This window comes from Herpailurus yagouaroundi, unplaced genomic scaffold, assembly GCF_014898765.1.
Source record: "Herpailurus yagouaroundi ecotype Mexico unplaced genomic scaffold, PumYag 210, whole genome shotgun sequence".
In the NCBI taxonomy this organism is placed as follows: domain Eukaryota; kingdom Metazoa; phylum Chordata; class Mammalia; order Carnivora; family Felidae; genus Herpailurus; species Herpailurus yagouaroundi.
The window spans coordinates 2,595,400-2,618,715 of record NW_024412441.1 but is presented as its reverse complement, the minus strand read 5'-3'; the positions used below and the strand labels follow the sequence as shown (position 1 = coordinate 2,618,715).

General features: G+C 38.6%; 1 long non-coding RNA gene across 4 annotated transcripts in view; it reads left to right on the top strand.

Annotated features, from left to right (window-relative positions):
- The window catches only part of LOC121016259 (uncharacterized), a 249,064-nt gene that overhangs the window by 106,179 nt on the left and 119,569 nt on the right, over positions 1-23,316 (top strand). The gene's annotated exons all lie outside the window — the stretch shown is intronic.

The following is a 23,316-nucleotide window of genomic DNA, read 5'->3' as shown; positions in this document are numbered from 1 at the left end:
ATTGATGAGCTATGAGAAAGCAAGAAGAAACATGTTCATCTACCAAGAGGAGGAGGGAGGTCTACACCATAAACATTTAACTAAGAAAAAAAAGCCAAATGTGTGGTAACAGACACTTACAGTGCCAGACCTAGAAATGTAGTGTAATGCTAAATTAAAATATATTAAAATGAAGGACCTTAAAGCATAATTCAATTTACCTAGCATGTGAACCAACCCAATTTGGACATATTGCATGGAGAAGCGAGGGGCTAAGAAAGAACTCCTCACTCGGACAAGCGCTTTGTTTACCACACAGGGTGTTCCCGTTCAGTGTGGCTTGGTCGAACAATGCCTCTGTGTGCATTGAGATTTTGAACTCTAAAAGCAAGATGTCATCATAGGAATAATTGGTTGGTTGTCTTATTCCACAGAACTAGGTAGTCCAAGAATTGTAAGATATTTTAGAATCACGTGGATCAGTAGCTTTATAAATTTAAGCACTGTTTAAGTGCTGGGAAGTCTTGCCTCTGCTGGGTGCTACAGGACCCACAAACCCTCTGGAATTGTACCCTTTATTTTATATGAATGGATGTGCATTTGGGGGATGCTAGAGAAGATCACTGGTTTTCCTCAGATTCTCAAATTGATGCAAGACCAGAAAGAGGCTACAAACCACTTATTCATGTAATCTGAAGGAAGAAAAGGAAGGCAGAGAAAGGAAAGAATGAAAAATAATAAATTTAAGGAAATCTAGGATCTAGTTCTTCATGAAAGTCAGTTATAAGTAGGAAAGAATTGATCGAAGGCAGTTTTTAATTTTACTTAAAATTTTTAAATGTGATCGAAAGCAGTTTTTAAACATTGTTCTCGTAACTTGCTTGTAATCCCAACAGGAATCAGCTGAGAATTTGAAATAGCATCCTTTTGCATACTGTGACTTCAGTCCCATTTTTAAAACAAATATATAACCTTAAAAATGTCCTGAGGTATTACTACCCTATGTGTAATATTGTTCTATTTTTTTTTTTCTCCCCCTTTTACCTTTTCTGAAGCAATAACATGGTTTGCCCAAGGATCTGCATTGGATAATACTTGTGGTGACCAGGAGGGCATATCTCTATGACTGCAAGGAATGTAACTGACCCGGGGCCTCGACTGCTATATTGGTGATCCATCACCATATGAGTCTGTGCTTCCTGTGTTGGGTGTCTAGCCCATGAGGAAGCACAGCACTATTATTGAGGCATGCCCATTCCTAGGAGGTTCAGGATCCCCTGATGGGCCAATCTGGCTCAAGGACTGTATAATGACTTTGCCAGACTTTCCTTAGAAATAAATGCATGACAGTTTAAGATTCTTCCACTCAGTCTTCCTTCTCTCCTTCACTTGGGGTCACTCACATCATGGCCTGAAGGCTCTCCCAGCCTCTCCTGCCTCCCTCCCCATTTTCCTGCACAGGCATTTCCTCTAATAAATTTCTTATACATGGAATCCCATCTCGGCATCTGTTTTTTGGAGGATCTTGACTAATGCAATACTAAAATTCACACTTTTTTAAAAAACCATTCACTATATGCAAATTAATGTGCTACCTTGTTGTCTCATTTAATCTCATATCCCAAGAGATAAGAATTACATTTATTTTACAAGAGGAAAAACAGTTGCTCAGAGAGGTAAAATTACCCAATCTTACATAGCCAGTAGATTTCAGTTACCATTTGAAGAAGGTTCTGTACTACTCCAGAGCCCATAGTGTTTCTGTCACTAAATTGTAGGCCCCTTAAAAAGCAACTGCTACTGCCTCCAAATCCTAGTAGTACTAATCACTATGTTTGATTTTTTTTTTTTTTTCTTGACTGTGACTGTGATTTAAAATGATGACATTGGCATACAGTCGTGTATTCTCTTTGGCTTTGTGTCAAGAGACCGTGACATGAAATTCCTGCCTCCACCATGGGAGGAGTTCCGAACTGATTGATGTGAGAGGATTTGGGTCATCCATTTGGACCTACCACCCAGCCCAAAGGTGCCTTAGTAAGTGATGTTCGTGCATCCATTCAGCTTTCCTAGTTAGACTCAGCTGCTGGGAGTGAGCGGGAGCCCATTCAAGAAGTGGAAGCCCTGCCTCTCTATTCCTCCCTAGCACATGTGACACATGTGACTTTCACCATTGTCAGAGAGGTCATGGGTTCAGAGCTGAGGTTGTTGTTGTTGTTGTTATTGTTGTTGTTGTTTAGAGAGTGAGAAAAATGAACGTTCCTCTTTCAAGGTTCCTGTTTCGTGGTGTTTGCTAGACAAAGTAGGATTTTCACAGCACAAGTCCTTAGCTCAAGAGCTCCACTCAGTCAGCAGTTATTTTATGTGCCTTTTATCCAGGCTTTCTCATGTAAAAAAAAAAAAGTGAAAGAGAAATTTATCCACTCAAAGTGCTCTTTTTGCTAAACTTGTGTCTTTCCTTGTTTGTCATGTTAATTACATCCCAAACAACCCCCTTTCAGAAAATTCTGCAATCAAACTCTAAAGCCCCATCAGATGTACAGTGGCTTTTAAGTGGACTGGTTTTTCATGTAATAATGAATTCAATATTATATTTACCTCTGTATAAATGTAGATTCTGCTCCTTGGCAAGATATTTAAAATCTCTTGTTTCTCAGTTTCCTTACCTTTAAGATAGAGATAATAATAGTATCTCTTTTGGGAGGTTATTATATAGTGTGTAATGTGCCAGGCATTCAATCCACATTAATGTTTGTAAGTAAATAAGCAGATTTAATCAGCTAATTTTTGGTCCTACAAATTCAGGATTCTGTCATTGATAGTTCTGTCCAGCAAATTATACAAAAGGGGAGACTTTATATGAAGACATTTGGCTGCATAACACTTGCAGGTTCAGACAACTTTAGGAAACGGTGTTTTCAGGGTTGGCAGAATCTACGGAATCTCAAAGAACATAGTGTGTGCTCAGTGAATGTCACAAATGTGTAAAGGAAAATGGGAAAGAGGGAATATGGCAAATAATGGGTTTGGTCCTCTAAGGTAAGAGAAAGCTAAAGACTCTTAGTAAAAGATTATTTCTGCAACTTATTTTCAGGGAATAGAGAACTGATAATTCAAGAGTTACTCAGCTTTCCTTGAGTATTTATACTAAATATGGAGGTTCCATATTACAAACACACTTGAGAGCCAAATCAGCGAGTAAGTCAGTAAAATTATTTTGTTGCAGAAGTAGGGTGGTGATGACTATTTTATCACTCTGCAGAAAATTCCCTGCTCATCCAAAGTGAGGCTATACTCACCTTCCAGCCTAGTCCACTTGTTTATAAACTCCAACAAGCAAAACAGTGCCAAAGGACACACACAATTTTTCCAAACAACTTAAAGTGCTAAACTGATGGCCAAAATTCTGGCATGATATGTCAAGCATGGTTACTGATTAACTGGAAAAGTTACTAGTTTAAGAAGAAAGGAGACAAAGACCCCCTCCTGACTTAAAGAATTAAACTCATTTTGGAGAGAGAGGGGTTTGTTTATATGGTTCCTAACTGGATGGTTTCTTTTTAATACTGGAGGAATCTAGGAATCCAATGGGGTCCAACATTAGATTTACATGTAATGTGGAATCAGCTTAATTGGGTCTTATAAAGCTTATTTGAGCCCTCTTACATAAGAGGAAACACTGTCCTAACCCAAAGACCTCTTAAGAAAGGGAAATAATAATAGAAAGAAAATTTGTGGGTTTCCTGGCCAGGCTTCAAAGTAGATCTTGGAAAAGTCTCCAACAGAGACGAATCTCCTTTTTCCCTAGTCGCTACTCCCTTACGATTCTGCCTCATGGTATGTGTGTACCTAACGTATTCCATCCCACTGGATCAGCTCTTTATAGGTCAACTCCATTTATTCACTAAATAAAACAGGGATCGAATCCTTGTTTTGTTATGAGCACTAGTAACACGAAGGAAAAAAAGAAAACACATAATCACCAACCTCAAGATCCTCATCTGATAGGGACACATTTAAAGAATTCGATTTGTATGTCCTCGTGCATCAGTCTCCACAATGAGGTGTGCATGTTGAGGCTGTGTAAAGATCATATTTGATATTAGAACATTAGGTAATATCATAGCATCTATTCATAGTTTTAAATGAGAAATTATGTTTTACTAATATTGAATATTTGAATTTACATATATTACATATATATATCATTATACATAATTATATGCTAAAAATACTTTTGGGGTGGAGAAATAAAGGTTTGAAGACAACTGTTACAGTACATCGTACTTTATACCCACTGGATGTCAGTAAACAGTTGCTGAATGAAAGCATTCCTATCTCAGATTAGTAAATCGTCCTATTTTCCCAGGTGCACTATAATTCACTTCATGTCCTTTTATCCACCCATGCTTCCTCTTCTGCATGTTGCCTCCATGACCAGATTGCCTCAAATGTCTATATAACTCATAACCTTCCACTCTTCCCACTGACCAGGTCAGAGCTCCTAATTCAACTATCTGAGTTGAATAGAATAGAGTTGAATATTCCCCTCGAATGAATTTCTGATAATATTTTCTTGAGGTAACACACGGCAAGCTTCACAGAAGATTCATTTCCATTCCCAAGTGTAAACATTTTAAACCCAGTGTTGCCTGAGTATATCAGGTCAGTCTGCTTATCAGTGAGAAAATTGGGCAACCTCTATGAGTCACCCAAAATTAGAAAATGTAGTCGTATTAGATTTCTAAACTTTCTTCCCCAAACTCTTGCTCTACTTATTAATGCCCCTTTAAGAAAGTAGGGTAGGGTTTATTTTGAGGAGTCAGAGTAGGGTTTCTTAGCCTTATCACTATTGGCATTTGGGACCAGTACTTCTTTGTTTTGGAGGCTATCCTTGCATTGTAGAATGTCTGATATTATCTCTGTCTGCTACCCATTACATGCCAGTGGCAGTCCCTTTCCTTCCCCCATATTGGACAGCCATAGGTGTCTCTAGACATTGCCAAATGTTCACAGGGGAATAAATTTGTCCCAGTTGAGAGCCACTGGGTTAGGGTATGTAGTATGAAGCATTTAAAAAAAAAAAAAAAAAGTGCACTGTAGTTTGGCAAACAATGGATTAGCCATGTAATTGGGTTCAAAAGTGATGTGAATATGTGAAATGTGAATAATCAAAAATGATTTATTTGAGAGGTTAGTGTCAACCCCAATCCACTGCTAATCAAAGTAATTTCAAGTTGTAACTAATAACTTAAATCTAATTCTCTCAGATCTTGTTTGACTGTGGGGGACAGAGATTTTGAGCAGTGAGATGGTAAATGGTAGGAAGGGTAACATGGAGGATATACAGACAAAATAATAAATTGTTAAGGGGTGATTAATAGCATATTTTCTGCATAATCAAATGAATCAAGGCTATCAGGAAATTCTATCACTCATGACATCCATTGGGAGGTGTGCCCAGAAACAGCTAACAAAAGGTAGCATGCTATGTAGGAGAAGATGATTCTTGAAATCTCATTATTAAAAAGTGGCTCAAGGTCAGTTTCACAGCACATTAGCAGAGTGCATGTTTTCTGAATGAGCTAGCTAATTTTACTCTAAAGGCTTCTTCTAAATTCTAATTGGGGAGTCTTTAAATCTTCAAACATGAAAATGTTGGAGAAGGGATTCAATTATGTGTGAGTTGAAAATAGGAACAGATCTGCTTGACCAATATATCTCTTCTTTCCCATGAGAACTGATGGAAAAACAACCCACCTACCCCAGTGGGCTCACTGTCCATTTGCTAGATTTATGTCAGATGGGGAATTATTAGGAATTCTAGATATTGCAAACGTAACTTGGGTCAAAATTGTCAATTAAGTGGAAAAATTATATATAAAATTAGGATTTCAGAGACCCAGATCTTTCGGCAGATAGCTAAGTTCTGAAGCCCTTTGAAATCAGAATATAGTCCAATGACCCTCTGGGGTAATCCTTCCCATTAAATTTGCAATTCTTCAATGTTTGATACTGTCCAGGGAGCAAACGAATTAAGACTTTCTTTTGTATAATGTTTTTTTTTTTTTTTTTCCTCCCTACCTGGCCTAAATTCTGACTCCGGCTCCTCTGTGAGCTGCAAATGGAAAGGTGCATGTCCTGTGGCAAGTGCCATCCATAATTCATGCTTCTGAAAATTAAAACTGGCTATAGTTTATTGTTTTGTCACTATGTATTACACCTACAGATTGTTTAAATGAGAAGAATTTAAAAGGTCTCCACGTATATGCAAAAGCATGTGTAATAGAATGCATATATGTAGGCAGTAAAGTGAAGGAAAAAGACATTGGTTATCGCATGTGTAAAGTGGTATAGATTTTAAGTTATATATACTACATACTTGTTTACCTTATAGCAAATAACATACATAGGGTTACAACTATTTGTATAGTATTTTTTGCATATTTGGGAAGCTGCCATCACTAGTCTATAGCACAAAGTCAAAAGGCATTTTAGGAATTGTATACAATGAGTCATGGGTCACTTGAAATAAATTTGTAGGAAGCCCATTAAATCTTTTTTCTCTCTTTAGTACAAAACACCCCAAAGATCATTTCTCTAATGCATTGGTGTGTCAAATCTGTATAAACAAGTATAAATGTTAAAAAAGTAAAGAATACTAATCAAGAGACGCAAGACATACACTGCTTAATAAATCTTGCCTTCAATTTATTTGTCTAGTATTACAAAGGCAGAGGAGATATCAATTAATATAGGCAAAGAGGACCCATAATTTATAATTAACTGGCAAGTGGTTTGTAACAAACAGCAGCACCGAGTCTAATAGCCAGTAGAAAAATAACTAGTGTTGATTTGTCCCTCGGCAAATTAATAGAGTGCTTATCAATGACAGGGTTACATAAAACTGCTAAATAAATAATCATCAGTGAGTTCGAGTGAAGCAGATCTTTAACAAGCTTAATCTGAACCTCTTGACATCTGTAGACTATGAAGAGATTAAATGGTAAGAAAGGGAAGATACAGTGTGCATATTGTAAGTCTGCTCAGTAACTGTACAAGATCATGTTCTTATGTAATGAGAAATAAAGAAACATTTTTATTACAAAATTACATTGAAAAATGATTTTCATTATAATTAGAGTGAAAATTATAAAAGATATATCAAGTAAATGCTGAATTGGAATTCACCAGATGAGAATTTCACTATACTTCTTAACAATGAAAACACATAATTTTAGTCATTTTTGATATATTTTTGCTCGTTTGCTTCACTTTTATTACTCACCTTTGTACACGCCATGCGTTCCAACTCATATGTCACTACAGCTACATCAGTGAGCTTATTTTTGGTTATTATGGTTTCACTACAGAAGAAAATTAATCAAGGTCCTATATTTAAATGGACATTTCCACCCTGCCTTCCCAACCACCCCCCAGCCATTTACATGGAATTCTAAGTTTTTGTTACAGAATGTTTTATTACTCATGGTTTATACTGCACACCGTTTGCATTGCTGTGAATTAACAGATCTATACAACACTTCAGATCTTTTCTATTAGAGAGGATTCTAAAAGATCACCCTTATTTGTTAGTATATTATCATACCACTTCTATTTTCTTAACGAATAAAATAAATTATTTATTTTGAAAATCCCTGGGCTTTCGGAGCAATATCCTGAAGCAGGATGTTATCATGCTTTAGATACTAACTTTTTTAAAGACTTTATTTTTTTTAGAGCAGTTTTAGGTTCACAGCAAAATCGATGGGAACTTGCGGAGGTTTCCCATATACAACAGTGCCTTTTAAAGACAGATAGAGCTGAAGCCTCTCACCAAATGGGGAAATGCCCAAATCTTAAATAGAAACATGGTTTGCAGTGGGAAAAATAATATAGTCTCCTGGTGTTCCTGTGAGAGACAAAACATGAGAATCTGGGGCTGGACAGTCACGGGCTGCAGCCCATGTCACAATTCTTCGCTTCTTCGAGTAGAACATTTCCTTACCAGCTGGCATTTCCACATTTTGGGAGCTAGGAAATACCACCTCTGTAAGCGTTCACCATTATATTCCTAAGTCTTTGCTCCTCTTATGTGCTCCCTGTCAAGATTCAGTTGCAGATACAGTAGATCATTTACATTTGTTCTTAAGATAGATCTTAACTTTGTCATGTTAAGTACCAGTTAGTACCAATGAAAGCTACTGAATATCGAGTGTGAGTATGTGCGTGTTATGTCTTTAGGATGCTTGGTAATTCATAGCAGCTATTCTGAGACTTCATGCCAATATTACATGCCCAATGCTCAGATCTTGGTCAGCTGTATTACTGCTTTCCTGAATTACAGACCCAATTTCCAGCAACCTTGTGGGCATCTCACTCCTAACATTCTATGAGGACTTTATAAATCACACAGTGGAAACTGTATTCACAGTAATTAATGACATCATCTTTCACCAGTTTTTTAAACTTAATAAACTAGGAGACATCTGTAATCTCCCATTCTCCCTCATGTCCTCTGTACCCTCCAGACCCACCCAAATGAGTGTATGTATTCTTTTACTTATGCATCTAAAGACACCCCTTCCCATCTGTTTCTATTACCACCACCTTTGTTCAAACCCATACCCTGTCTTACCTGAGATTTTGTAATAACTTCTGTAGTAGGAAGCATAATGGCTTCCTGAAGCTGTCCGTGTCCTAGTCACCAAACCCTGTGATTATGTTACATTACATGGTAAGGGGAAATTGAGGTTGCCTATGTAATTAAAGTTGCTAATCAGGTAACCTGAAAATAGGGAGATTATCCTGGATTACAGGAGTGAGTCCAATTGAATTTCGGGGGTCTTTAAAAGTGGAAGAGGTAGCATAACAGGCCAGAGTGATGTGTGATGAGAGGGTCTCATTACTGGCTTTGAAGATGGAGGAAGGGACCACAAACCAAGGAAAGCAGGTGGCCTCTGGAAGCTAGAAAAGACAAGGAAGTGAATTTACTCCACAGCCTCCAGCAGGAAGGAAATGCCACCAACCACCTGATTTCAGCCCAGTGAGACTGGTGCCAGACTTCTAACACAAGGACTCAAAGAAAATAAATTTGTGTTGTCTTAAGCCACTAAATTTGTGGCAATTTGTTACAAACAGCAAAAGGAAACTTATACAGCATCATAGCAAGTTTTCCTGACTTCTGCTTTCTTCTCCTGGATCCATTTGATCTGCCTATGATGCTCTCGTGTTAAATTCTTCAATGGTTTTCTGTCTTCACCGGGATCCAATTGCACTGCTTTTGCAAGGCACAGGAGGCTTTTCATGATCTGGTCTCAATTTCCAGCTTTTAACTCCTATCTTGTTTACCACTTCCTCTTTCTCCCCTTCCCCACATGTCCTAAAAATACATTCTGCCCTCGACATGCATTACCTTTTTTAAAAAAAATTTTAATGTTTATTTATTTTTGAGAGAGAGAGAGAGAGAGAGAGAGAGAGAGAGAGAGAGAGAACGCGCGCATGACTGGGGGAGAGACGGAGAGAGAAGGAGACACACAGTCCGAAGCAGGCTCCAAGCTCCAAGCTGTCAGCACAGAGCCCGACATGGAGCTTGAACTCATGGACTGTGAGATCATGACCTGAGCCGACATCGGACACTTAACCAACTGAGCCACCCAGGTGCCCCTCAACATGTATTATCTTAATCACAGTTTATGGAAAATACCAATAACCTTTTGGCTACTAAGTGCTTGTTTACACTGTTGCCTGTTAGTAGTGTGCTTGTCCCTCACTGTCTTCCTGGCGTAACACCAAGTATAAAATTCTTCCAAACTCTGTTCAATGTCTGTCATTCATGGCTATTCCTAGGACACAGTCACTCCTACTTCTGCCACTGTTCCTTGCTAGCCTTTGCGAGCCTTACTGTGTTCTCCATGCTGCACTCCACTGTTCTCTACATTTTATAAGGATTAAATCATTTCTTTCTCACAACATCCCTATGAGAAAGAGATAGATCATCTCCATTTTAAGACAGATGAAATTGATGTGTAGAGAAGTTAAGCGATGTTCACAAGTTATAAAGGTAGTAAGAAGTGGAGCTGAAATTTAATCCCCGGCAGTCTGACTTCAGAATCTGTGTTCTAACTACCACTTTATCCCTCCTCAATGTCCAAAGCATGGTCACTTTAGTGAATGAAGAGAATTACTGCTTTTTTGACTTTGTGGAATGAGAAACTTAGTTATATAAAATGCTATTCTACTGGAGGAGTTGACAACGTGATAGCATCATGGACCTAACCCTGTGTGGTTTTACTAGCTTTGATTTATTTTGCTCATCAAGCAAAATCTTTCCAGCAAATTCCATTTGCTAATTAAAACAAATTGTATCGTGTTCATGGGGAACATTGATCTGTAGTTTTCTTATAATATCTATCTTTTGTTCTATTATTGGGGTGATAAAATGAGATGGGAAATGATTCCTCCATTTCAATTTTATGGGTGAATTTGTGTGAAATTGGTATTATTTTCTTACATGTTTGGAATTCAACAGTGAAGTCATTTTGTCTTGGAATTTTCTTTGTGGTAAAGCTTAAAACTTAAAAATACTATTTTAAAATATGCATAGACTTATTCACATTATCTTTTTCTTCTTGAGTGAGTTCTGGTAGTTTGTTTCTTTAAGGAACTTTCCTGTTTGTCTGAGTTGTTGAATTTATTGACATAAAGTTGATATAATATTCCCATATCCTTTTAATATATGGAAAGTTTTAATGACACCGCCTCTCCCTTTCCTAAAATTGGTAATTTATGCCTTTTCTCCCTGTTTTTTACTAATCAGTCTGGCCGGAAGTGTCCCAATTTTATTGATTTTTTTCAAAGGACCTGTTTTTGTTTCATTGATTTTTCTCTCCTATTTTTCTGTTTTCCATTTCATTGATTTCTGTTCTGATATTTATTATTTCGCTCCTTTGGCTTACTTTTGAAATTTATCCTATTTTTATGTGTGTGGTGGTATTTTTATTTCTCATAGTGGACAGTGAGTTTATTAATTTAAGATCTTCTTTTCTAATGCAGACATTTCATGTTATTAATACCCATCTCCCACCCCAGTACTGCTTTACTGGGCACACAAATTAATGATATGTGGTGTTTCCATTTTCATTAAGTTCAAATTACTTTCTAGTTTTTCTTTTGATTTCCTCTTTGATCTATGGTTTATTTAGAAATGTGTTAAAGTTTCCAAATGTAAGGGAACTTTTCAGAAATCTTTTTGTTTTGATTTCCTATTTAATTTTCTCATGGTTAGAAAATGTATTTTGCAAGACTTGAATCCTTTTACATTTACTGAGACATGTTTTGTGGCCTAGAATATGGTTCATCTTGGTATGTATTAGAATGGGTATTCTAATGTTTATAGGGTGGAGTGTATATACATATATATCTCAATTAGGTCAATTTGGTTGATACTGTGTCCTTACTGATTTTCTGTCTGCTTGTTCTATCAATTATTGAGAAAGCGATATTGAAATCATAGATTGTACTTATGTATTTGTCTGTTTCTCCAAGGAGTCCTCAGTTTTTTGCTTCATGTGTTTGGAAGTTCTATTATTAGATGCCTGAACATTTAGGATTTTTATGTCCTCTTCATGAACTGAGTCTTTTATCATTATGATATGACATTCTTTACCCTTGCTGATATATTCTTTGCCCTGGCATCTGCTTTGTTTGATATTAACATAGTCACTCCAGCTTTCTTTTAATTAGCATTAGAATGGGATATCTTCTTCCATCCTTTTACTTTTAAAGTATTTGTTTCTTTATATTTAAATTGTGATTCTTATAAATGACACATAGTTTTTCCTTTTTTTAATTAAATTTGACAATCTGTGCCTTTTAATTGGAGCATTCAAATCATTTTCAGTCAATGTGATTGTTGATATGGTTAGAGTTAAGTCTATCATCTTTCCATTTGTTCTCTGCTTGTCTCATCTGTTCTTTATTCACTTTTTTCTCCCTCTTTTGCTTTCTTCTAGGTTACTTATTATTATGATTCCATTTTTACTTCTTTTGCTGGCTTACTAGCTATAACTCTTTTGTGTATATGCTTTCTTTAGGACTTACGGTACACATCTTTGAACTTATTATATTCTACATAAGGTGCTACAATACCACTTCCTGTAGAATATAAGAATCTTACAAGAGTATACTTTCAGAAGCCCCCTCAGTCCTCATGCCACAGATGTCATACATATTTCTTATGCATTTGTTTTATGCCCCACACCACATTGCTATTATTATTGTTGAAACAGTTGTCTTTTAAAAAGACTTAATCAGTAAGAAACAAGACTCTTACATACGTACTCGTGTGTTGCCATTTCCAGTGCTTTCCATTCCTTTCGTATGCAAGCTTTTCTTTTTAATTTAGTGTTATTTTCCTTTTTCCCAATGGGCTTTCTTTAACATTTCTTACAATGTCGAACTGCTAGTCCTGAGTTTTTCAGCTTTTTTGCATCTGAAAAAAATATTTGTCTCACCTTCATTTTTGGAAAGTATTTTTCCCTAGGTATAGAATTCTGGGTTTATGGGGCCATTTTCCTGTCAGTTCTTTAAAGACCCCACCGGTTTCCCCTTTACTTTGTTTCTAAAGAGAAATCTGATAGAATTCTCAGCTTTGTTCCCTGGTGTGGGAACTATTATCTTTTTATCATTGATTTTAAGGAGTTTGGTTACGATGTAGTTTGGAGTAGTTTTCTTCATATTTCTTATACTTGGGTTCATTGAAGTTCTTGGATTTGTGTTCTCTGGTTTTCATTAAATTTAGGAAAATTTCATCCATTATTTCTAACTTCTTTTGCCCCAACCCTTTTCTCTCTTTATAGGATTTCAATGTAAGGTAACTAGAAGTTGTCCCTCAGCTTACTGATGCTTAAATTTTTTTTTCTCTTTTATTTTGAATGGTTTTTATTGCTACATCTTCAGATTCACTAATCTTGTCTTCTGCAATGACTAATACGCTGTTAAGCCCATCTAGATTTGTTTCACCTCTAGGAGTCTTAGGTCTTTTTACCCTCCATGCCTCTTCTGAACTCCATGAACGTATAGAATACAGTCATAATAGCTGTTTGATGTCCTTGTCTTCTGATACTAACATCTGTGTCTATTTGGGATTAGTTTTAATTTATTGATTTCATTGTGCACCAAGGTAGCATTTTCCTGATACTTTGCATATCTGGTAATCTTTTACCCTGTTGGTTGCTCGTTACTTTTGTGGTCCCATAAACATTTTTCTCTTTTGTTCTGGGACACAACTAAATCACCTGGAAATTTGAAATTGTGAAAGGTCTTACTTCTAAGATTTTTAAGTGAGTCCAGAGCAGTGTTTAGGCTCGGGCTGGTTATCTCCCACTAGTGAGGCAAGAGACTTCTGTGCACTCCTCACAATGGTCTGTGAATTATGAGGTTTTCAGTCTTGGTGGGAGTAGGTACTCTCCCAGCGCTGTATGGGCACCTGGCAGTGTTTTCTCTAATCCTTTTGATTGCTTCTTTCCCCGGCCTCAGTTTCATCACAGGCCTGTGCTCGTAAGTACTCTGCTAAATACTCAAGAGCCGCTCTGCAGATCTCCAAGAGTCTTCCTCTGGCAGCTCTCTCTTGTCTGGAACGGTGTCCTGGGGACTCTAGCTGCCTGTGTCTCCCCATACCCGGCTCTGTATCTCTGTATCCTCAACCTTGGATTCGGCTGGGCTCTGCCTGGATGCTCCCCTCCCTCTACCAACACCTGAATACCCTCTCAAAGCCTATGTTAGTGGCAGTTGTAGGGCTCATCTCATTATTCCCATTGCTTAGGGATCACTGCCCATTGCCTGATATCTAATGTCTAGAAAATCACTATTTTAAAAAAAAAATTAATGCTTATTTATTTTTGAGAGAGACAGAGACAGAGTGCGAGTTGGGGGAGGGTCAGAGAGAGAGGGAGACACAGAACCTGAAGCAGGTTCCAGACTCTGAACTGTCAGCACAGAACCCGACGCGGGGCTCGAACTCACGAACCACAAGATCATGACCTGAGCCAAAGTCAGATGCTTAACCAACTGAGCCACCCAGGCGCCCCTAGAAAATCATCATTATTAATATTATCTGGTATTTTTAGTTTTTTTTCAGGCAGAGGTTAAATGTGGTCACTTTTACTCCATCTTCATCAGAAGCATCGACAGGTTAACATTCTTGTTGGGGACAAAGATGCAGGACCCAAAGTCTGAATTTTCTGTTTCGAACTATGAACACCAATGGGCCAGAAGCGTTGTCAACCTGAGTGCCCTATGGGTGTTTGCTAGGAATAACCAATAGTGGTCCCTTGCAGAAATGAGGTGTGCGAGAAAAGATGCTAGAGAGTCTATCCTGCTAATGCTAACCCCCACAAATCCCAGCTACTCTCTATAGCACTTACGGCCAAGGCTGTATACAGACCACTTCTATACTATGCTCCTGTAAACAGAAGTCAGGCCATAAAAATAGACATAGATTTTTCTTAACAGACCCATGGCTTTGATCTGAGAGACAAACAACTAAATCTGAGGCCCCAAAAATCATGTATAAAGTTTTGAGGACTTGGTGAGAAGTTTTACTGCTTACATGTAGTACTCATTTTTGTCGGTTTTCACCAACCGCAGCTCCAAAATTGTTCCCGGACCTGACATTTCACGGGGTCATTTGCCTTTCAAATGCACCGCTCACTTTTGTATGCCTGATCTTCAGGGCTTAGGACCAAACATCTTCAATGAAAGTTTCAGCAATTACAAAAGACAGCATTAAGTCCTCACACCATGTTTTGAAAGGCTTTAGGTTGTTAACATTGAAACGGATGTCAGGTTTGAAAAAGGAAAAAAAAAAAAAAAAAACTTTTTTTTTTTTTTTTTTATTCAAAATTAATGTTTTCACTTCGGGGCCAGCAGAGCCATATCTTCACACATTTCGGAGCGTGTTGCCCTTCCAGGCATATGCAACTCTAGGCCTCACAGACCTTGACTGTCCGGAGGAAGACCAGAATCACAGCAACAATCACCAAAGGTTGTTCTCCTGGCTCCCTTCCCTACATGCTTTATGAGAATGTCAGGCTTCCTCCCAAGTCTGGTGCTGGGAATTTCCAGGGAGGACCCGATTTTCGGCTTCTCGCACTAGTTCTCTCGAGGGTAAGGTGTTTTCATTTTCCTGTCCTCCACTTCTGTTTCTCACCTCTCCTGCCTCTGCTGAAAGGGTGACAGTTCACTGGCACCTGTCGAGGTAACAGCCTTTATGGCCACTGAAGAAGGCATCCACCGTCCTCGTGTCTGATGTCTAAGGACCACTGTATACACCAGAAGCCCCAGTGCAGGACGGCCTCACCTCCTGAAGGCACCCCCCATGACGCCCGATGCCAAACAACGCCTGCGCCAAGATTCCCTGTCCCCTTTTGCGAGGGCAGTGTCATTCAGGATAAGGAGAGTTGTTACCACTGCTGCTGACTTCTTGAACGCCGAGTAACTCAGGGAGGTTCTGTGCAGCGTTCTTTGTATTCGTCCCCCCTCCTGTTGTAGGCATCCCAGCCCAGGATTCCAAGGAAGTCACATTTCATCTAATCCATGGAGGACAAATAGGGGAAAGCAAGATTTATTCACAGAACTACAAAAATAAAAACCCATGTGACTGGAACCCATGTGGGATAAAGTAGCCACAGAGTGCTGGGGTTCAGTCATTCATCTTGGCAGAGGAGCCCTTCTTTTGATGTGGTTCACTGCTCTGGCACAAACATCTCCACTTTCCCGGGAGGACCTGATTCTTCAGGTAAATACATATACCAGAAAGAAACTCATACCACCATTTCTTAAACATACCTGCACGTGCCCAAATTCTCAGATGAATTCACTTTTGGAGTTCAAATGGAACTCCTACTACCCTTCAAACAACATGTGCGAGGCACCCTCTTGGAATGATTAATGATGAACCTCCAGTGACTGTGAAATGGTGAGGCCCACAAATAGGAGGGCCAACTGGACAAGTTCGTAGAGCTGTCTGAGCTTTCCTAGACCTGAGGGCTTCTGGGATGGCTAGTTATCAGGGTGTTCTCTCAGTACCTTGGGGTTTGTGAAATCTAGGAAAAGACTGTGATTCTTTGATATGCTTAAATGGTTTCCCAGAATGACTCCCAGATAAGAATAATTGAAAGGAAGTTTGGTTGTTAGGCAATCCCTGGGCATCACGGACCTTCCTCTGTCTGGTGGAATGATGGGCTTACACTAGGCCACAGGAAGTCTGCGTGAGGTAAGGCTGTCTGTAGGAAGAACTAATGAGTGAGGAATGGCAGAGAGAAGTTAGGGAACCATTAACTGAGTGAGAAATAGATATTGCGTGGCCAAAGCCATAGATACCCACTCATCAGGCAATCAAAAATACCAGCATTGAATATGTGTGGTGTGCAAGGCACTCAGAGAGTGGCCCTGAGGAGGAAACAGGCAATAACTAACAACAAGGATGACAGGTAACTTTTATTGAACACTTTCCTATATGCAAGGCACTATACCACATGCATTATCTTATTTAATTCTCAGAACAACTTGATGAGACATACCCTTCTATTATTCCCAGCTACAGATGAGAACACTGAGGTTGGGGCATTTATTCAGGGTGCATAGTTAGTGGAATATGTGGGTCCCTTTCTCTTAGAACTGCAGTATATGGCCTAGCCCTGCCCTTTAGGAGTTTACAATCTAGTTGTACAGAAAATATCTATATTTTTAAAACTAATGATCGATACAAGGCAATAAATAGTGTGCTATATTGTGATATGTATAAATTATACAGACTAAATGTACTGTGACATTTCTAAAGATGAGAGGTTCCTTTCTAGTTGTGGATGACCAAAGGAAAGCCACAGGATTTGGGCTTGACTTGAAGAAAAAAAAAGGACACGAGAAGGCAGAGATCAAGCGGGGAGGAAATATTAATTCAGATAAAGACAACGAGAAAACTTAAGCGCAAAGTGAGAAAAGTCTAAGTTGTGATTCTTCTTTCCTATAAATGGACACAGGAGTTTACCCCCCAAAAAGAATTGATTATGTGTATCTCAAGCAAGCAATAGTCATTTAGGGTGAGTGTGTGTGTGCAGTGTAAGTGTAGATGTATGCATCTCAAATATTTTATCAAAGCTGGGAATGATGCACCAACAAAGTAGATGCAAAGCCTGAATTGGACTCCTATTTACTTGGGATTACATAGGGGGTTTTCATTGGTGGGGGGGGGGGGTGGATTTTTCCTTAAATGATAGAAAAAGAAAGGGAAACTCACTTGATTGAATATGCTTTCTGACCTCTCTGATAAGCTTTCATGCAATTGGTAGAATCTCCTGAATTGGAATCAGGCTCCAGCAGCTGTTTGGGGAACTTGTCACTGACCACTTTTGTTGCAGCAACATGAGGCTGCTCTGAAGGGGCACTGTTAACTCTCATGAGCTTTCATCTCATGCTCCCCCAGTCTTTGGAGGGATCCTTTTAGAAATGCATTTTAAAGGTAGCATTTGTTTATATCTGGTTTGCTAACTGGATGAGTTAGAGTCTTTGGGTTCCCAATACAATGGATAAAAATGAGTGATTAGGGTAAAGAGAATCATTAAATACTTACAATAATACTGTTGCTTTTGTTCAAAAAGTATTTTTCACTTGAATTGATTCTTGTTCTCATTTTCTTTGATTTATATCTATGTGCCCTTTTTCATTAATGGCACCCTTTCGAATACTAGAATATTTGGTGGCACTCGTGAAGGAATTAAAGTGCATCCAAAACTATCATACATTTTGTGCACTTGCCCTTTACCACTGTGCTGCCATTTGAATAGAACTGTTTCTTGTCCTGAGCATTATGTTCTCAGGAGGAAAACTTCTTCCACATTCTAGAAAACACTCCATTTTTCGTTTGCGTTGGTTTAGTGCTGCACATTACAGCTTCTTTCTCTCTCTTTCTTTCTCTCCCTCAGTCTTCCTTCCTTCCCTCCTTTCTCCCCATCCTTCCTTCCTCTCTCCCTCCCTACTCTGTCTTTCTTTCTTTCTACTTGTAACAAGTTGTACGTCTCTTGTTTTCCTGAGACTAGCTTACTGAAATTGCTCCATTGGACAGATATCACTATAACTGAATTGTAAACCAAAAAATTTGTATGTTAATAAATATTTGGTAGCTCATATGGGTCGCTCATATTGGTAGCTCAGTATATAGAATCACAAGTAAATAACACCATCCCAATATTATTTTGGTACAAATTTCTAATAACTAATCCTGACCCAGTTTCTCTGAAAATACCCTTCATATTTCCAGCCAGACATTCAGTTATGTTTTCTTTGATTTTGCATCTTTATTTCCTTCTGACATAGGAGATCTGGAAAAAATATGCTTATTTAATTCTAAATTATAATGTGAAAGTTGTCCTGTATCTCCAAGAACACGTATTATAGTTACGAACAAATGATATCCAAATCTAAAAAAATAAATGTAAAATCATTTTTTAATAAAAAAATAAATGTCAGTGCTATCCTATCCTGTATCCTTTCTGGATGTAACACATGGGTCACCTTTATAGGCAACTGTATTAAGGATTTATAATCATAGTGTAATTAGCAGAAGGTATCTGCTTTATTAGTAGTCCTTTGTAATCTTGTTTGTCACTGCAGGATCAGAATGGATTGGTGAATAAATTTTAAAATATAGTCCAATATAATAAGCCAGCCTTGTTTTTTGGAGTTTTGGCAACGACATCTTCCATAATAAACAGTATCAACAATCACTTGCTGCCTCATGGTCACCCAAACAAAAAGTAAGCTGACACACTGTTTCTCAGCTCTGCCCTTTACTTGAAAGATGTTCTGTCCATAGTTCCATGAGTGCGCTAATCTCTTGTAGGCCATTTGCTAACATCATCATCGTCTGCTCGTTTACAAGCTAGAAAGACCTGATGTTGGACACCCAGGTGTGGTCCCAGCACAAACTGTCAGGGCTGGAGCTTTCACCAAGCTACTGAGAGTAGCTGTGGAGAGTCAGCCATAGAATCTAGCTCCCTCAGTTATAAAGGAAATAAAAATGAGGTTCTCTTTTTTTAATTCTAATGTGGTTTTTTTGTTTGTTTGTTTTTTTGTTTTTTTTTTTTTGAGAGTGTGTATCCCAGTCAGTCTGGGCTGCTAGAACACATTACCGTAGATTATGGGCTTACAGACAAAAGAAATCTATTTCTTACAGTTCTGGAGGCTAGGAATCTGAGATCAGGGTGCCAGCACAGTCAGGTTTGGGAGAGAGCTGTCTTCTGGGTTTCAGGCTTCCTTCTTTGCTTTGTGTCTTTACAGCGCAAAAAGGGCTATGGAGCTCCCTGGGGTCTTCTCTGTAAGAGCACTAGTCCTAGTCTTAAGGACTCTATCCTCATGACCTAATGGCCTCCCCAAAGCCTCACGTCCTAATTTCATCACACTGGGGGGCAGGATTTCAACATATGAATTTTGGAGGGGGGACACAAATATTCAGTCCATACCAGCAATGCAAAGTGAAACGAGCAAATTCTACAAGGAGACAGAAAAAAAACAAGGGCTGTGAGAATTCTGAGATGGAAAAAGTTAGTAGCTAGGGGAAACCTAGTATTTGTAGACTAAAAGGGACTTTAGTGATCATCGGGACATTGGTATGAGTCACGCTAGCATTTTCTCTTTCCTCTCTTTTGCCCATGGTCAGGATTTCAAATCAGAACTCAGAACTCAGAAAGGAAAGAAGGAAGGAAGGAAGGAAGGAAGGAAGGAAGGAAGGAAGGAAGGAAGAAGGAAGGAAAAGAAAGAGAAATAGAAAGAAAGGAAAAGAGAGGGGAAGGGAGGGGAGGGGAGGGGAAGAGAGGAGAGGAGAGGAGAGGGGAGGAGAGGAGAGGGGAGGGGAAAGGAGGGGAGGGGTGGAGAGGAGAGAAGAGAGGAGAGGAAAGGAAAGGAAAGGAAGGAAAGAGAGGGAAAGAAAGGGAAAGAAAGAAATCTCATTGTGCATTGGATACATAATAGTGTGTCTATCTCAACTCCTCTCTGTCCTCTAGATTGACCATTAACACAGTCCATAGTATTTGTATTAACAAATTAACAAAGGGATTTGTATTAACAAATCACACAGCAAGAGAAGCAGGACTCCATTGAGGAGTCCTGGAAATGACTGGCCTTTATGGAACTAACTAGCAATGTACATGGACACCTGATAAAGATCAGAAGGAAGGTCATGAGACTTCCATTGGAAGGCTGAGCTTTTCTTCTAATTCTCTTAACCTACAATGGGCTACATAAATTCCTGCCTACCTAGTAGTATCTTGTGATTCTTTTTATACCCCCTTAAACACAGTGTTACAGACTCCACTCTGACGTCTTCATTCTGAATCTCTCTCCCTACGACACAGAGATTTCTGTAAACTCAGCAGTAAAACCCAACCCCAGAAGTTGACAAAGCTGCATAGTAGGCTCCTCTTACTCAGGTCTGTACCCCTCTGAATGCTGATGTGTTCTTGAAATGAGGGAGCTTTAAAACCCCTTGTTGACATCGGTCTAAGATCTCTCTGTCTGAGGTACTATCAGGGAATTCGCAGGGCATTCATCAAAATCAAGCTGATGCAAGCATGAATACTCACAAGAAAGAGCCCTTTTTATGCTGAAAACTGCTGAAGGCTGGAAAAGGGGCTAATTTATTTAAATTATCCCTCTAAGTGTCAAGCCCCACACTTTCTGGAAGGGTCTGACAACTGTGGGTTAAAGAAAGTTTTCTCAAATTTATAAATAAATTAGTGACGGTGGGAAGTTAACCTGGGAAATCAGAGTAACAGAAAAGTAATCGCCATTGATGTTGATGCAGATGTAGGAAAAATACAGTTTTCTGCTATTAAGCTTTTAAATGTCAGCAAATGGCAGTTTAGTAGATCATTTGCTAATAATGATTAAATTTCTCATTAAAATGTTTCCTTCATTATTCTTCAGGTAGAAATGTGTAATTCAATGATTGTTACATCAATTACACTTAAAAAGCTCATTAAAATACTGAAATATTATCTCTCGTAGTCGGAGTACTTTAAGAGTACTGTACTAATTATAAAAGAAATAAACTCTTATAATAGCACCATTTGAACTGATGCCTTATAAATTCTTAATGTAAAGCTAACATGTAAAGTTTAAATCAAATATATAGATCCAATAAAACAAAACCTTTTTAATCTTGTTTTACCTTCAAAAGGACTCTGATTATTGTAATTAAATAATGCATGATATAATAAAGATCTAGAATGTGTGATTATTTCATTGGCAATTGAATATTGGTGCTTTTTATTTATGCAAGCAATGTATCACAGGCAATATGCATCAAGCATTAAAATATTGATACAATTACACCTAGCTTGCCGAACCAATAAAAAAATCTGTGACATGACTCTGCTGATGATACGAGGACAGTTTGAAATCCTTTTTAAATTTTAATAGTCTGATGTGCTGGGTTATGCTAATTTTGCTAAGAAATAATGCCTCCAAGATTCACTGTTGTGCTTTTCATTCCTGCGAGCGAACAAATCCAGCTTTGCTCAGCATGGCTAACAAGTAGAGTTTGCTTCTGTACGCATTTGACCATTCTTTTTCTGGGAAAGATAAAAAGCACAGTAAGGTTTGGGGTTAGTTTGTTTGTTTTTAAGGGTATTCATTCATATTATAATGACCTTTCTCTAATTTTCTCATTTACTAAGTTTCACAGTTGCTTTTAAAACATTCAAATGCTTTTTATTCTTAAGTCCTTTCTCAACAGAGCAAAGGGTTAGGGAAGTTTTCCTTGTAGCTGTTCTATTATTAAAGCCTTGGCAAGTGACTACGTGGGGCTCTGAGCCTGCCCCAGAAGTCCTCCATGAAAGCAATAGATGACAGAATTTTTCTGCCATGTGCACACCTGGGGTTCAGTGTTACATAGCTGACCCATTTTCTCACCTGTACAAATGGACCCAAAATGCCTTTGTTGTTCTGTGTGCACAGGAGTAATTTCATACATAATTGTTGACTTAAAAACACAGCAACAGAAAGAGACACTCTGCTCATTTGGCTGCTGAAATGTTTGTATGATTCTGGAGGCTCTTTGCTTTATTTTTAGACCCTTACCCTGGCTGGAGGGGGAAGGTGTTTTCTATTATCCCACCCAGCAGCAGTGTTATTACGGAAGGATGCAGAGATTCAGAACGTGATAGCTGTGCAAGGAGCGACAACAACAAGAAAAAAAAAAATCACATAGTTCAACTTGCGTATTTTACAGTGAGGGCATCTTGACACCCTAAGAGGTGAAGGGGTTTTACAGGCGTTCCTTCTTTCAACCAGTCTTAGATCAGAGCAGGATCTGATGGAATTACCATCACACCATGGTTACCTAGATCTTCTCCTCAGTGATGGTTATCTGGGAGACCTGATTAAAAAAAAAAAACAACACCCGGTCCCTAAGCAAAAGCTGCCTGATATCTTTGCTCTCCAAAGAAGTACCAGATATACTATGGAGCTCTGAAAGAAATGGGAATTGCTGAGACTGTAAACAGAATGTATACATTGCAGTAATTTAATCACGTCTTAAGACCCCAGAGTTGTACTCTAGAGCCAGTAACTGTGTAAACTCCATCTTCACCTTCCCGTCCAGTGACTGTAGTTCCCCTTTTAGCAATGTCAAGTGTATTTTCTCCCTCTTTTCCTATATGAGTAAGTAGCAATGGCTGGTGATGATACAGCACAGTTGATCATCATGAATGTCTATAGGATGTCATATTTATGCTCTTCTGTTTAGCTTAAATCTCACTCAGGTTCTAATAGCAAACAGTCCAGTTACAATGGGCTAGCATTGCAAAGCATCTGCTCAATTCAGATAAATAAGACCAATGCCTTTGAAGGGCAAAGTTTCAATACAAGTGGCCTGCCATTTCATTTGGAGATGGGATTCTTCTGCAGCGTAAATAACAAAGGGGAAAGGGATCATTTGCTAATTGATTAATTATCTTGTAAATGAATGACAAACCTGTGGAGTGCTAGCTAGGTGTGTGCAGAAGACCTGGCTGCTTTCTTTTCTCCTTCGAGTGTCTGAGTACAAGTGATGACGAGGCTCTGTACACACAAAGTGGCATCTGTTACACCAGGCTGGAGGCCACATGCCATGATGTGCTTGTCGTTTTGTTAGTACTTGAAAACCATTCGTTGCTGAATGCAGGTATTTGTGTGTGCACACTGGTGTGCAGAAGCATACAAAAAGAAATGAAAATTAAATTTCGAGTCCCAAGCGCTCCAGTGAGTTAAGAGTTCAGTTGGGATGGCCGACTGTTCTTT